Source organism: Gossypium raimondii, chromosome 10 (genome assembly GCF_025698545.1).
Source record: "Gossypium raimondii isolate GPD5lz chromosome 10, ASM2569854v1, whole genome shotgun sequence".
Taxonomy (NCBI): domain Eukaryota; kingdom Viridiplantae; phylum Streptophyta; class Magnoliopsida; order Malvales; family Malvaceae; genus Gossypium; species Gossypium raimondii.
Window position 1 is genome coordinate 45670083 of NC_068574.1, and position 16828 is coordinate 45686910.

The 16828-nt window shown below is 33.0% G+C and overlaps 1 non-coding gene across 1 annotated transcript; it reads right to left on the reverse strand.

Annotated features, from left to right (window-relative positions):
- Positions 1-1373: 1373 nt before the first annotated feature.
- LOC128034286 (small nucleolar RNA R71) lies at positions 1374-1480 on the reverse strand. The gene has a single exon (XR_008190416.1). It is a non-coding gene; the product is annotated as a small nucleolar RNA R71 (small nucleolar RNA).
- Between the last annotated feature and the right edge of the window lie 15348 nt (positions 1481-16828).

Sequence of the window (16828 nt, forward strand, 5' to 3'; positions counted from 1 at the left end):
ACGACAAGGCTCGAACACAGGACCAACACAAACAACCCAACCTAGTTAACCAACACATCATAACACATTACTTGACAACTTACACAATAAATAAAACTAAGAATTTTGGGGCGTAACATTAGTTTTTGTGGGAACGGTATCTATGCTCACTGTAGCTACACTATTAATTGATAAGTGCACTTGCCTTTATCAAATTTTTAGTTTGTTTACGATTGCCTCAAGTTTTTGGTGCCGTTGCTAGGGACTGAAATATTAGGAAAATTTTATTTCTATTAATTTAGCATTTTTTTATTTTTATTTTTATTTTAATATTTTTTAATTTAATTTTTACATTCTAATTTTTTTTCATTTGTTTGATTCTAATAGGTTCTTTTGGTTTATGACTAGAGGAAACCCATTGAATATATTACTTTTTATAGTGAAATTGAAAAGATTGCTCGTAGAAATTGTAAAGAGGTTAGAGAAGCAAGGGAAAGTCAACAGAATATTATAGACGATCAAGAGGAAAATGATATTACTATGAAGATGGGAGATAATCAAAATAATTAGCTACCTCCTGCACATCTTGCCCCTCAGACTATGTATGATTATGCTAAGCTCACACTGATTAGGGCTGAATCGAGTACTGTCAAACGAACTGTTAATGCAAACAATTTTGAGATCAAGTCGAACATAATTCGGATGGTACAACAGTATATTCAGTTTGATGGTTTGCAAGATGAATATCCAAATGCTTATTTAGCTAACTTTCTAAAGATTTGTGATTTCAAGATAAATGGTGTTGCTGATGTTGTTGTATGCTTACGGTTGTTCCCATTCTCTTTGAGGAGCAGGGCAAAACAATGGTTAAATTCATTTCCATAAGGTTCTATCTAGAGGTGCTCATGGGCCGCCCGGCCCGACGGCTCGCCCGAAATATGGGCTTAAAACGAGGAGGCTTAGAAAGCAAGTAAGCCTCTAAGCACCACTTTTTCGACTAGCTACCACCATTTCGATATAATAAATATATTTTTTTAATTTTAAAATATTTTTTACATACTTTTTTAATTTTTTTTAAATTTTAAAATATTTTTAAAATACTTTTTTAAATTTTTTTAATTTTAAAATATTTTTAAAATACTTTTTTTAATTTTTTTAATTTTAAAATATTTTTAAAATAAAAATGGGCCGGGCCCGGGCTTATGATTTTTTTCCTGGGCCGGGCCTAGGCAAAATCTTAGGCCCATATTTGGTAGGGCAGTGCCCTGCCTAAGACCCGGTGAAATTTTTATGGGCCTACCAACCTTACCATGAGCACCTCTAGTTCTATCACGACTTACGATTAGATGATCGAGAAGTTTCTGTTGAAGTACTTCCCACCGACTAAAATAGCTAAGTTGAGGAATGACATATTTTATTTTGCTCAAATTGATTTGGAGACATTATATGATGCATGAGAGATATTTAAAGATTTGTTGAGAATGTGCCCTCATCCTGGGTTACCTTTATGGTTGCAAGTTCAAAATTTCTACAACGGTTTGAATCCCTCGACTAGGAAACTAATTGATGCAACAGCTGGTGGAACATTGAATAATAAAACACCTGAGGTAGCTCAAGAGTTTATTGAGGAGATGGCATTGAATAACTATCAGTGGCAAGTCATGAGAATGAAACTGATTAAAGCAACCAGTGTTTTTAATATTGATGCAGTTTTTATGTTAGCAAATCAGGTTGAAGCTCTTGGTAAGAAATTGATGGTTTGGATTTTTCTAAATAGGTGAATCCGATATGGTAATATGGTGCAAATAGAAAGGGGATGATCAATATAAAATGTTTATCTTTTGATGCTAGCATGGAGCATGAGCAAATCAACTTTATGGGTAACAATTCTAGACTTCAAATTAACCTTTATAGCAATAACTATAATGCAGGTTGGAGGAACCATCCAAATTTCTCTTGGGGTGGTCAAGGAAACAAATGTCACAATCCCCTTCGGGTTTTTAGCAACCTTATCAGTAAGAGAAAAAATCAAACCTTGAGGAAATGTTAGCTAAATTTATTTTAGTGTTAAAAACTTAATTTCAAAACAATGAGACAACTTTGAAAAATCAGCAAGCATCAATTTATGGGCTTAAAAATCAAATTGGACAGCTTGGCAAACTGGTTTTGGAAAGACCATAAGGTAGCTTACCTAGCAACTCTAAAACTAACCCAAAGGAGCAAATCCACGCAGTCACTATTTAAAACATGGAAGGTTTAGTCGAGCCTGAAAAGAAGTCGAAGCAAGAAGCTATTGTGAAAAGTGATGAGGTTGAGGAAAGTAGGAAAGAGTATAAGTCGTTAATTAAAGAATACAAACCTCGAGTTCCATATCCAGTAGCATTGAAGAGAGACCACATAAAAGAAAAATATGGTAAATTTCTTAAACTCTTAAAAAACTGCACATTAACTTACCATTTGTTGAAGCCCTTTCGCAGATGTCAAAGTATGTAAAAATTTTAAAGGAGCTATTAACAAATAAAATGAAGTAAAACGACTTGTCAACTGTGGAGCTCAATGCAGTTTGCTCGGTCATTCTCCAAAAAAACTACCCAACAAACTTAAAGATCCAGGGAGTTTTACTATTCTTTGTCTTATTGGTAGTTTAAATGTGGAAAAAGCTTTGGCTAACTTGGGGGCTAGTATAAATGTGATGCCTTATAAGATGTTCAAACAATTTGGTATTGGAGAACCCAAACCCACTAGGATGAGTATTCAATTAGCAGATAGATCAATTAGATATCCTAGGGGTATTATTGAGTATGTACTTGTGAAAGTCGATAAATTTATATTCCCGGTTGATTGTGTTGTATTGGACATGGATGAGGATATTAAGGTACTTATGATCTTAGGGTGACCCTTTTTAGCCACTGCTATAACTGTTATTGATGTGGGTACTAGTGAACTTGTGCTTTGTGTAGGTGATGAAAATATTACTCTTCAAGCACATGATTTTTTGAGAGTCCCTAGTAAGCAAGATGATACTAATTGTTCTGTTAATGTTAGTAATCATATGGCTCAACGTTTTTTGCAAGAAATGCCTAATGAAAACGTGGAGCCATATTTTATTCAAAGTGATAGAACTCACAAGTGAAGAGCGAATGGTGTAGATCGACGAACTAGATGAATGACGAACGAAGGTTGGTAAGAAATTGAAAAAGAAAAAGGAAGTAACAAAGCAACACCATGATGTGCATGTAAAAAGAATGAACCAATTTAAAGTTCGGGACAAAGTGCTGTTAGACAAATCAGTTCCACAGGTTTTTCCTTCAAAGTTTAAGATAAGAGGGTCCGACCCATCTGTAGTAAAAATCGTATTTCCATAAGGAACTATTGAGGTAGCACACCATGATTACGACACATTCAAGGTAAACAATCATCGTCTCAAATTTTATTTTAGTGGTAATACTAATAACGAGAGAGAAGAGCTTCGGCTCTACGATCCACCTTAACCACGAGAGAGAAGAGCTAATTTTTTGAATTTTAATTTGACCCACATGGGCTGTGTGATCCACATAGGCTTGTTTAGATTTTTTTTTTGTTTTCATTTATTTATCTCGTTAAATTCTTTACTTTGCATGTTTTAATTTTATTAATGTCATTTCCGTTCCATGCCATAGGTACACTCACTCGATTGGACCATTGACCATTGTTCATATTGCAACAACAAGCTTGGTCAACTTTGGTTGATTTCTCGAGAAGCTTAAAATAGGGAAGTTTCCAACTCTTTTCCTTGAATATCAAACATTGAGGACAATTTCCAATTCAAATGTGAGGGGTAGTTTTGCTCAGTTTATTTGCATGTCTTAGGATTTTTATTTCATTTCCAATTTATTTGGATATTTTAGAAAAAAAAATGGTATTAGTTGCATATGAACCTAAACTTGAGGAAATGTTAAAAATATTTTTTATGCTTTAAGGTGATGAATATGTGGAAATGTGTGTTATTGAAACTCATATGTTGACTCGATATAATGGATGACTTTAATTCATGTCCTTAAGTAGTAACTGGATCAATGGATGTTTCGTATTATTTTAATTCACTACCCTTTTCTATTGATATGCTTTGTATAATTGATGTTAAGAGTTTCAAGAGAATATTTTTGTTAAAAGTATGCTTATAAAGAATGATCTAGGTTGACTTATGAATTGTTTTAGCATTAAATATTGGATTACATATTAATAAATGTGCTAAATTGGAAATGTTGATAATGAGCATAAGAATTGCTTCCTCCGTTGTTTACTTTATGAGCTTTGAAATGTACTAGTGGCTCAATTGAGTAACCAAGGGTAGGTGCTTGATTGTTATCTACCTTCACGTCAAAAGATTTGGTTTTTTCTAATATGCTCCACTAATGTAGATATGAGTAAAGTTAAAGACTATATAGGTTTGATTAATTAAATAATTTGGGGTGGGTGCTTGGGTTGTCATTTACACTCGCATTCAAGAACAATCGACCCAAATTTTTTTACAAAAAATGAAAGAAAGAAGAGAGCATAATTGTTATATTATATGAATTATGTTTCAAGCTCATGTTAATTAATAGAATTCTTTGATGAAACCAGATTTTTTTTTCGATACTCTATGCTTGATCGAAATTATGAAGTTTAGGGGCCAAGTGACTTTTGAAGCATGTTGAATTTTGGATGTATTCTCGTAATTCTTCTAATATCTCTTATGCATTGTGTGACATAGGAAAAACTATTCACAAAGTACGAAGGTCCATTAATTCTGAAGATACTTAGTTATATGAATTTTTTATTATTATATGTTATTATCATATGGGATTTCAATAATGTACATGAAAGCATATTTGTTTATATTGATATTATAAACTGATATTTTGATCGTTGATTCAGATTAGGCTCTTTACGTTGGATTTTCATTGTTTTGCTTAAGGACAAGAAAAAGACTAAGGCACTACCCTTTAGATGGGCGGTGGCTGTGGTGCGGTGGAATCTTTTACCTCACAACAACAATAACTAATCTCACCACCACCACTATTTTTAACCTTACCAGAGGTAAACGCACTACCCTTCCAAAGGCACCATAAGTGTCTGGGTGTGATAAGTGTTCATATTTCATATATTTTGGGCCCCTATATTTATCATTTTTCTGGATTCTTAAGTAAAATATTGATTATTAGTTAATTATGTGTATTTATGTCATTTTTATGTTTAAGCATCTTTTTAATTAATTGTGCTTTGTTTTTATAAGAATCCAATTATTGATATCTAATTAGGTGTGTTGGAAAATATGCTACTACAAAGAAACTCGTTAGCACTGAATGGAAAAAAAATCAAGATTAAATTAATAAAGTATTACTGTGCTATGGAAGAACCACTGCCTTAGAAACGAATTTGCCCTAATTGGTGTAATCATATAGTGGACGTCGTCCCTCAAGGTTAACATAGTTCTTTGATATTAGTACACCCAAATAAGGAAGGTAGAATTCAATTGGTATTGCTCTTCTGAAATAATCTTAAATTCAATTGGTATTGCTCTTCTGAAATAATCTTAAAATAGAATTAATCAGAAAAATCACACTAGGATTGTAATATCCCTGAACCGGGTCTAGTAGTTTCGGGTATATTTTTCGGGTTTCGAGTGTGAAACTAGCAATTTATTGGGTTTCTAGTAATTTTTAATTTAATTTAGGAGGTTAATCTCATCTAAAATTGATTAAACAATAATCCAAAAAAATAAAAATATTTTTAGAAAATTAATTTTAAAATTTTAAATATTTATTAGTGAAAATAATTAATTTGGGTCAAAAAAGAATTTTAAAATAATTTTTATTGGGGGTTAATTTGTGTTAAATGTAAATATTAATTAAATTGGGTTTAATTGTAAAATAAGGGAATATTTGGAGTACTTATTTCGCAAATAAACCTTAAAATTTGAAATTTTGTAGGGAAATTATCAAATGGTAAAGTAACAGAAATGTAAGAGTGGCCATTAGGCAAATTCCCCAATTCTTAAATTTCTGGTGGGTTGTTTCAGCTTTAAACACACAATGCATCTAGCCTAATTTTCACACCATTTATATCATATTAGAGAGCTATCAATTTCATTTTCTTTGCATGGTTTTAAAGATGTATCATCAAAGAATAGATCCAATCAATTTTCTTCTCAAAATACTCTCTTAATTCATCTGAAATTTTCACAAAAGTAGCCAAAAATATTCTGAAATTTCTCAAGATTCTTGAATTAAGATTTTCAATCAAAGGATTTAGAATGAATCAAAGGTAATTATTATTTCTAAACTTATTTCTTCATGAACCGATTTTTCAGATTTTTTGTGAAATTGATTATTAGTTTATATGTAATTGGTTTAGTGCTGATGTTTGGAAGTGTTTAAGAGGGCTGGAGAGGTCAAATTTGTGAGGAATCGAGTTCTCGACTTGATGTTATAAATCCAGTAAGGTATCTTTGTAAGAGTATTTCGATTAGCAGAGGTCATTAAAATTGTGTTTAGTATAGCTTTGGAAAGGTGGTAATGTCTACTTTATCTCTGTTGAAGCTCCGAATCTTGAAGAGGACCGAGATAATCAGAATTAAAGCTTGAAATTGTCTAGTTGATCACTTGTTATGGTAGAATAAAATTTTGTGGTGAGTGTTTCTAAGGGAAATTTGGTAAATTGACCCTCAATTATGTTTAATTAGTAGCTTAATTAATTATTTCAATTTATTAAATTATGGTTGAATGGTTGATTTTCAAGATTGATATGAAGTGTGCAAAAATTTAATTTTTATTAAAGAAAAATGGTAAGTGAGTTTTTGGGTGGTGTTGTTCTATTTCATTAGATTAATTTTAAGGATGATTTTAAGCATGTGTGATGAAATTTTTATCATGATATGTTGGTGTTACAATTGGTAATGGAATATGGGAAATTGGTAAATGAATTGCTTGATTTAATATGATGTTAAATGACTATGTTACAAGTTACATATAAGCATCTTGTCACATTAAATTGAGCACAATAATGACTGATTTATATGCTATGTTTAACTAAATATATTAACAACATGCATGGTGGATCTATTGGATATAGTTGACATACCATAGGATTTGTGGGTACTAACTATTATTTGTGACATTGTGAGCATATAACTCTAGGTGGACTGATTTGTTTGGAGTAGATAAGGGAGTGTTAAACATGAGTCTCCATTCAATGGGTTATTTAAGGCACTATAAGGGAGCGTATGTTTCGACCCGCTCAACTCGTTGGACTGTATTTGATATGTGTAGGAGTTCGGAGATCCGTTTATCCGATGTATGATCACTAGATTAAACCATGAAAAAATGTATGCTAATATGTATATTTATGTGTTATTGTTTCTATATCAATTGATGATTGAAAGCCATGAATAATTGATTTTTGGTATTGAAAATGCTTATGGAAATTAAATTGCCATGTTTAATTATTTTGGCTGATAATTGGTGATTGATTGGTTGTGAATTAAGCAGGAATTGTATGTTAATTTTACTTATCATTTTTATTAACATTCACTAACCTTTTTAAAGCTCACACCCTTACATTCGTGCAGATAATCATCAGGATTGAGCAGCTGAGGAGCCAAGCAAGAGAGTTCCAAGAGATTTAGGCTTGGTAGAGACTTAATTACGCATTTTAAAGATTATAGTAGGGCATTGTGGAACTCTTGGGAATTAGTGTGATTTTGGTTGTAAAAGGACTTTGGACATTGGACATTTTATTTGGATGGTCTTATAATAATTTTGAGGCGTGTTTGAGATTAATTATTGAATGAAATACAGTTTTTTGTTGCTTGATAACACGGTGATTGATAATACGGTGTGTGAGGCATGAAATTTATACTAACAAATGTTTAAATGAAGCTTCCATGGAGTGATTTACTAGCGACTAAGGTACGCCACTTGTTTGATTCATTCGGTGTTTGATGTGCATGAAATTAATTGCCTAATTCTATTTAATTGAGGATTAATTGATGTCAATAAATTCAATTTAAGGTGTATGTATATGTATGTTAATTAATCGTTGTTAAATCGGGTTTAATTAACCATTAAAATATGCAAAATTGGATTTTAAAACTAGTTTTTTTGCAAAAATAGGTGTAGTGGTTTTTGTAAAGCTGGGGTTTGTGCAAGTGTACACAATCATTATCAAGTAATAAGTAAGTATCGAGTTATCGTCTCCAAAGGGATTCTATTTGTGCTAAGTCACTTAATTTGTAAAATTATATTAACAATTTGGAAATAAAAACACAATATAGTTGAGAAGTGGTGATTAAAATATATTAAACTAAATGCAATGATCCCTAATGCACATTATCCTAAGTATGCAAACTATATGAATGAAATAGATTTTAGTAAAATTAAACACAATTTGCAACAGTTATAACATAAATAAAGTAAGACCAATACTTTAATTAAACTCAATTTATTATCAGCAAGCTTAATAACATTCGGAAAAATATTCCATGGCAACTCGATCTTTCATGAGTTTAGAAATCACATTAGGTCCTTTCGGAATCCTTTACTTAGTAAATACACATTTTACTGATCCTTATTTACTAAAGGTTTCTTAGCATTTGTGTGAGGTAACAGGGACGTGTTAGGTTTGAAACAATTTAATCACACAAATCTAAAAACTATGCAGATAACAGAGCTTGGTTAGAGTTGTTATGCAACCTACAATTCAATCGGGTTAAGATCTAAATTGAGCATGTGCATTTCAATTATGCATCCATTAGCCGTCATCTGGTTAGGATCGCTCAGCTAATTCAGGTGCATTTCAATCATGTATGAATGAAATACAAACTTGATTTTAATTGAAAACATGATCGATTGAGGCACAAACATTATAAGCATAAATCAAATAAATATTATTTAATCAAAATAATCATCCTAGCTTAAATAAAATTAAGTTATCATTGTTGTAAACAAGAATAAAGAACACATAGCAAACATTTTTAAATTAAATTCAAAGAAAAGAAAGATTAAACCCAATTAAGAGTGGCTGTCACCCAAGACTCTGATCGACGAGGCTCCTTCGCTTCTTGGCGGTGCCCCTTTGTTGATGGCTCTCTAAGGTGGCCAACCAAGAGTTGTTTAAGAGGCTTAATTGCTAAAATTCTTATGTAATGATGATAAAGGGGAAAGATAGCTAAAAGAGTTGAGAGAATGATGAATGAGTGAGAGATGATGGGATGAGGGATGATTGAAAATGTGAGAAATGAGCTCTTATTTATAGGTGAGGCAAGGGAGCTAGTTTGCTAAAAATAAGAGAGTCCATCCTTTGAAACTTCCTAGAAGAGTGGCCGGCCATGAATTGAGGAAAGGTGGCTAATTTTTGCTTTATTTTGGTCAATTTGAGTGCAAAAACAACTTAGGACAAAGACTCGGTCATCAGCAAATCTTCGAGAAGATCTTTGATTTCTTTAACTCTTCAAGGACTTTGTATAATTAAACCAAAAAAATGGTTTATGACATCCATGTGCAGCCGAAAATTTGGTTGACTTGGTCCCCAATTTGGACGGTTTTGCAATTAGAAGAAAACGCTCAGACCTATCCAAAAATAGTAGATAGTTTAGAGGACCAAATAATATAATTTAACCACTTTAATTAATCAATTTACTTAATTAATTAAAACCCAATTTATTAATGAAATATTAAAAATGAATTATTAAATATAACTGTATATTTTATTATTTAATTTAATCATGCATGGCCCACTTTATAGCTTAAAAATATAATATGCTTAAATTAATATAAAATAAGCTCTTTTATGCATGAAAACTTTATAATAAAGTATAAAATCACATTTTAATAATTTTTATGTCCTAACTTCATATTTTCACATTTGTCATTAATTTATTAAAAATTACTTAGTTTTAGCAATAAATTTAAGTAAAAAGGTAATGAATTATATAGGAAAAATCCTATATATTTTTCAGTTTACACACCCCTAAACTTAAATCATTGCTCGTCCCGAGTAATGTTCATGCACAACACAAGGTCTTGCTAAGGCAAATTTTGCTAAGAGTGTAAGTAGCATCAATCTTTATCTCATAATCATGCATCAATAAGTCCATGCTCAGAGACCTTCTTTATTAACAAGTAACTCATATACAAACATTTTGAAAATTTTATTCTAAGTTTCAAGATATGCCAACATGAATAATAGTTTGCATGTATGTCACAACCATAGATAATATTTTTCATTCAACAAAATTTCTCATCAATCAAGCAAAACAATCATAAGGCTTATTTATGATCTTCATATTTTGAACTTAATACTTCCTCTCCACTAATATAGGTGAAATAATCATCAAATCAATAGGTCTTTTATAAGGTTGTAATAGGGCTCGGTTAAAGGTGGGGATTTTAAGAGATGGGACATTTCGGCTTCAAAATCTTAACCTTTAACTTGTCTTGGATTTCTCGAAATTCAACCTTTTTCTTCAATTGAACCTGTGGAACTCCGCCAAACTTATTTTGAACTCATAGTCATGCATTTTCTTTTTGGAGATTGAGAAAATTTTTCTTCACTCTTTCTTTGTCTTTGTTGTTGTTGTTGTTGTTGTTGTTTTTTAGCATGAACACATACATCTTTATGAAAATTTCCTCAAATGTTGATTCCCAAGACAACTTTAGTTAAGATAGGTGCAAAAAATTAAGATAATTTTAAAAAGATGGTACTGGTTTATTATGTAGGTTTATTACAATGAACAAGCCTTTAAGCTCAAAATTATAGTTTCAAGGGTCTAATATCATAAGGTGGGCTTGAAAAGGCTCAGATGATCCCAAGAAAAATAATGCCTATATTATTTTATATTTTTATGTCCCCTAGGATTTCTCCTCAAGAAAGTTACTAAGTCAATTCTAAATATATAAACCTTCACGCATGTCTAATCTCTAGAGAAACTAAGTTTTCATGGCAAACATTACCTAAGACTAAGATCATAAAAACATTCCATTTTTCATGATAACATACAATCACCCAGATAAAATCATCAATCATGCTTGCATACAAGCTATCTTATTAAAAAGAATTTCTTTAAACATTCATTTATTAAGACATACTTATGAAAGAATGATTTGAAACATACTTGAAAATTTTGTCTTACCCCCCTTTAAAAAGAAGAAATGTCCTCATTGTGAGAATAAAGTAATGAATGAAAACTGAACACCAGGCAGGGTTGTAAAGAAAGAGAGGTGAGTCATTAAGACTACTTAAATACCAAGTCATTCCTAATAACCCAATCCTAGACATGTTCATTCCCATTGCCACATCACTTAATCTTTTTCTTTCTAAAGAAGTATTTATTCATACTTGCTATGTTTTATTTTGCAAAAATTAAATCCTAAAGAAATAAATTCCTAAAGACCTAAAAATAATTAAATAAATAACAAGACAAGAATCCCCTCTTTTATTTTTCTGACTTATTCCCTTAGTCTTCTTTAGCTCCATCTTCGCTTACATCGTCAGTCTCTTCCGTCCATGTCTCAAAGATAGCATCTGGGAACTCAGGAACAAAAGTATTAGAGATATTCTTAAAAGTATTTTGAATTGAATCATCTCTATTTTTTGCATATTTCCAGTAAGTTTGTTGCTGATTGTGCATGAACTTACACGTATCCATCAAAATTGGCAACTCTGATTTCCTTGAAGTACTTGCAGAAGTCAGCATGGGAGTTGTATATTTAGGTTCAACACTTAGCTTGATTGGTTCTTCTTCTAGCTCAACCCTAGGTTCAGGGTTTTCAGCTCCTTCAGCTGGTTGAGGACTATTTGATTCCTTATCAGATTCTTATTCTTCAGTGTTTGTAACTGAATCAACTTCAGTTTCTATTTTATTTGTTGACTCTTCGGTTTCTGGCTCAGTTGGTTCCTTTTGCTCACCTTGGTTCAAGTCATGCACTCTTTCTACCAACCTTTCAAGACCCTTGAACATACTACCCTTTCAGATTTGCTTGTGTTTTAACACGGGCCCTTAAGCAAAGTGAAGTGATTAATGATGTGAAATAAGCACTAACTGCCTTATTTTTAGCACGATCATGAATCTCGTTGAGGATAATTTTCCCAAAATTAATTGATTTTTCTGTCAAGATTGCATATAACAAGAGCATTCGTTCCATCGAGATGGTGGAACCGTGTGAGATAGGCATAAAACTGCAGCGAATAAAATAAAACCATACATTTGCTACTAGTTTCAAGTATTCTCTTCAACAATAATGGCTCCCATACTTTCTTATAATCCATTGGGATCCCAAATTTGCCACAACATCAAGCACTTGTTGAAGAAAATCTCAATTGATATTGCTCATCATAGGGTAGTACTCATCGTCTTCAATATCTAGTAAATTAAACAAATCATTGATGGGCTTAGAAGGAAGAGGTGCCTTTTTCTTTCGAACAATGAATTCAGTAGCATCTTACGTAGTCAAACTAGCATAGAATTCTCAAACCAGTTCATCATCAGGAAGTGAACGAGCATCAGAGAATCATTCCCATTTGAGAGCATTGATTATCTTTCTCATTGGCACAGAAACAACCATCACATCATTGCTCTTCAGATTAAAACATTTTTTCAGCATCATAGGTTGATGCTTGAAAATTGAATCAAATCGCTCTTTCACTTATTCATCAACCACAATCAGGTTTCTAGGAGTAGTCTTTGACGATCTAGTTCTTTTGCGAGACATGGTACTTTTCCAAAAATTCGCCAGACTTTATGCACAAGAGAGAAAAGAGAAATCAGCAAAGTTGGTATAACTTGCTACGACAAAAATCTTGTGATAGCAAGGATGGTGAGGTAGCGATCTTTTTGTGGCAGAAATAGGGAATTTTAGCAAAAAGAAAGAAAAGGACTAGGGTTTCTTTCGGGATTTGACATTGACGGCACAAAGAAGAGATTTAGGGATTTTGAGGGTGGAAGGAAATTGCTTTGAGGGATATGAAAATTAGTAGAATGAAGAAGGGTTTATATAGGGAAAAATTAGGGTAACATGTAGCAAAAATTTAGCTACATTAAAGTTACTTGGGTGGCAAGTAATGGGTGTGACGACAAGGCCTAATTTTTTCCCTCCTTTTTTCTATCTTGGGCCTCAAACTCAAACTGTGTCTTAAAACAAACTTATTAGTACTTGGGCCAAATTTGACCCCCTTTATTAACACAAAAATTTAAAATTTAAACTGAACAAAATGAAACTTAAAAATTTTAATTACAAAATTTCTTCTTAACAAATTACATTAAATTAATTCCCAGGAAAGGTTGGAGGGCTCACAGCGGTCCCGCTTAAGTTCCAATCTCCTTAGATAAAATTAATTAAATGTAATAAATTAAGAAAATAAGTTCTAATTATTTATTTATTTACATAATAAGTTCATGAAAAATTAAGGGTCTACTAAGATGAGCGAGGATTCAATTCGCTCATCTTCACCATCCTAGTAGTGTTTGAGACGTTGACCATTAATTTTAAACGTACTTCCATAATTGTCGTATAATTCAATAGCTCCGTAAGGATAAACTTGATAGATGGTATAGGGTCCTTTCCATCGGGATTTCAGCTTCCTAGGAAATAATTTAAGCCTTGAATTAAACAACAAAACCTTCGGACCTTCTTTAAACTCCTGAAGTTGTATATGAGTATCATGCCATCTCTTTGATCTTTCTTTACACATTTTGTCATTCTCATAGGAAAACAACCTCAGCTCTTCCAACTCATCCAGTTATAACATCCTTCTCTCACCGGCCTGCTTTAGATCAAAATTTAACTGCTTCAAAGCCCAGTGAGCTTTATTCTCCAACTCTAATGGCAAATGACATGCCTTTCCAAAGACTAACCGATAAGGAGTCATTCCTAACATGGTCTTAAATGTTGTTCGATAGGCCCATAATATATTATCGAGCCTTCGAGAACAATCTTTTCTGCTAGGGTGTGCTACCTTTTCAAGGATACATTTGATTTCACGGTTCACTCTTTCAACTTGCCTATTGGACTGGGGGTGATAAGCAATAGCAATCTTGTGAGTTACATCATATTTGTCAAGCAACCACTTAAGCTATTTGGTCACAAAGTGAGACCCTTCATCACTAATAATAGCTCTTGGTGTCCCAAATCGTGTAAACACATGTTTATGTAGGAATCGCATGACTACCTTAGCATCATTTGTAGGGTATGCTTCAGCTTCAACCCACTTGGATACATAGTCCACAGCAACTAAGATGTATTTGTTCCCATACGAAGAAGGAAACGGGCCTAAGAAGTCAATGCCCCATACGTCGAATAATTCAATCTCTAAAATATTTGATAAGGGCATCTCATTCCTCCTTGATATATTTCCGATTCTTTGGCACTTATCACAATTCTTTACATAAGCGTAAGCATCTTTAAATAGTGCAGGCCAAAAGAAACCTGCTTGCAAAATCTTTCCTGCAGTACGTGAACCACTAGAGTGTCCCCCACTTGGAGATGAATGGCAATGATATAAGATCTCAGCAATCTCGCTTTCAGCTACGCACTTTCAGATTATATTATCTGTACACTATTTAAACAAAAATGGATCCTCCCAAAGATAATAATGACTATCATGAAGGAATTTCTTCCTTTGTTGGCATGTCATTTCTCGAGGAATTATTCCACATGCAATATAATAGGCAAAATCAGCAAACCAATGTGTTTCATGAATTTGACTTACCTCAAATAAGTGTTCATCTAGGAAATTCTTGTTGATAGGCACACATGATCGCATTACCTCATCTTACTCTAACCTCGACAGATGATCAGCTACTTGATTTTCAACACCTTTTCTATCTTGGATCTCAAGGTCAAACTCTTGGAGTAAAATTATCCAATGAATTAGCCTCGGTTTCGTATCTTTCATCGTGAGTAAGTATTTAATGGCCGCATGGTCAATAAATACTGTAACTTTGGTACCTATAAGATATGAGCGGAATTTTTCAAAAGCAAAAAATATAGCAAATAGTTCCTTTTCAGTTACTGTATAATTGAGTTGGGCTCTTGTCAAGGTTCTACTTGCATTGTAAATGGGGTGGAACACTTTATTTTTTCTTTGACCAATCACAGCTCCAACAACATGGTCACTTGCATCGCACATCAACTCAAAAGATGTGCTCCAATCGGGTGTAATGATTATTGGGCTGAGATTAACCTTTTTTCAGCTCTGTAAAAGCTTCTAAACATGCTTTGTTGAAATCGAACATTGTATCTTTCTCTAACAACAAATATAGTGGCTTAGAAATTTTCGAAAAATCCTTGATAAACCTTCGGTAAAAACCAGCATGACCTAAGAAACTTCTGACTCCTTTCACATTAATTGGGGCCGGTAATCATTCAATTACGTCCACCTTTCTTTATCGACTTCAATTCCTTTCTTTGAAATTCTATAGCATAAGACAATCCCTTCTTTAACCATAAAATGGCATTTCTCCCAGTTAAGGACAAGATTCGTCTCTTCGCATCTCTTCAGTACCTTAGCCAAATTACTCAAACAGGTATCATAAGTGTTACCAAAAATAGAAAAATCATCTATGAAAACCTCAGCAAAATTTTTAACCATATCAGTAAATACTGCCATCATGCATCGTTGAAAAGTTACAGGTGCATTACATAAACCAAAAGGCATTCGCCTAAAAGCAAAGGTACCATATAGACAAGTAAATGTTGTTTTATGTTGGTCCTCCGGGGCTATAACTATTTGGTTATATCCCGAATAGCCATCTAAAAAATAATAGAATTCATTACCTGCTAGTCGATCTAACATCTGATCCATAAAAGGTAACAGAAAATGATCCTTTTGAGTGACTTTATTCAGCTTTCTGTAATCAATACAGATTCTCCAACCAGTAACAGTTCTTGTTGGAATCAATTCGTTGCGCTTATTTTCAACAATCGTGATTCCACCTTTCTTCGGAACACACTGCACTGGACTTACCCACAAACTATTTGAAATAAGATAGATGATTCCTGCATCTAACCATTTGATCACTTCCTTTCTCACAACTTCTTCCATAATAGGATTGAGCCTCCTTTGCCCATCAATTCGAGCTCTTTAACCTTCTTCTAAAATGATTTTATGCATGCAAAAAGAAGGGCTTATACCTCAAATATCAGCTATGGTCCAATCAATTGCTTTCTTAAATTTCTTTAAAACAACAATCAGTTGTTCCTCTTGATCTTTCGTTAGTTCTGCTGAAATAATCACAGACAAAGTAGAACAGTCACCTAAATAAACATATTTCAAATGGGAAGGAAGTACCTTTAGTTTGAGTGTACCTGGTTCTTCGATTGACAACTTGGGTTGCACAAATTCTCTGACTTTTAACTCCAATGGTTCAAACCGTGTAGATTGAGTAAAATTTCTCGGATTGGCTTCCATCAAAGCCATGTTTTCTTCACCTTCTTCATCCTCCAAAGGGTCAAACTCTAAGGCTTTCTCCAATAGATCTTCCTCAAAATTGCTTTCCACAGAAACCAAGGTTTCTATTTCTTCCATAACTGAACACTCTTCTCTCGGGTCGTGAAATTTCATCGCTTTAAGAATGTTAAAAGTTACATGGTCGTCTTGAACTCGCATGGTGAGTTTGCCTTTCTGCACATCAATTAACATTCTTCCCGTGGCTAAGAAAGGTCTGCCAAGGATGATCAGCACTTCCTTGTCTGCTTCAAAATCTAAGATAATGAAATCAATAGGAAAAATAAATTTATCGACTCTTACCAAAACATCCTCGATCTTTCCTTCGGGATATGCTAAAGATCGATCCACTAGCTGAAGCGTCACAGCTGTAGGTCTTACTTCA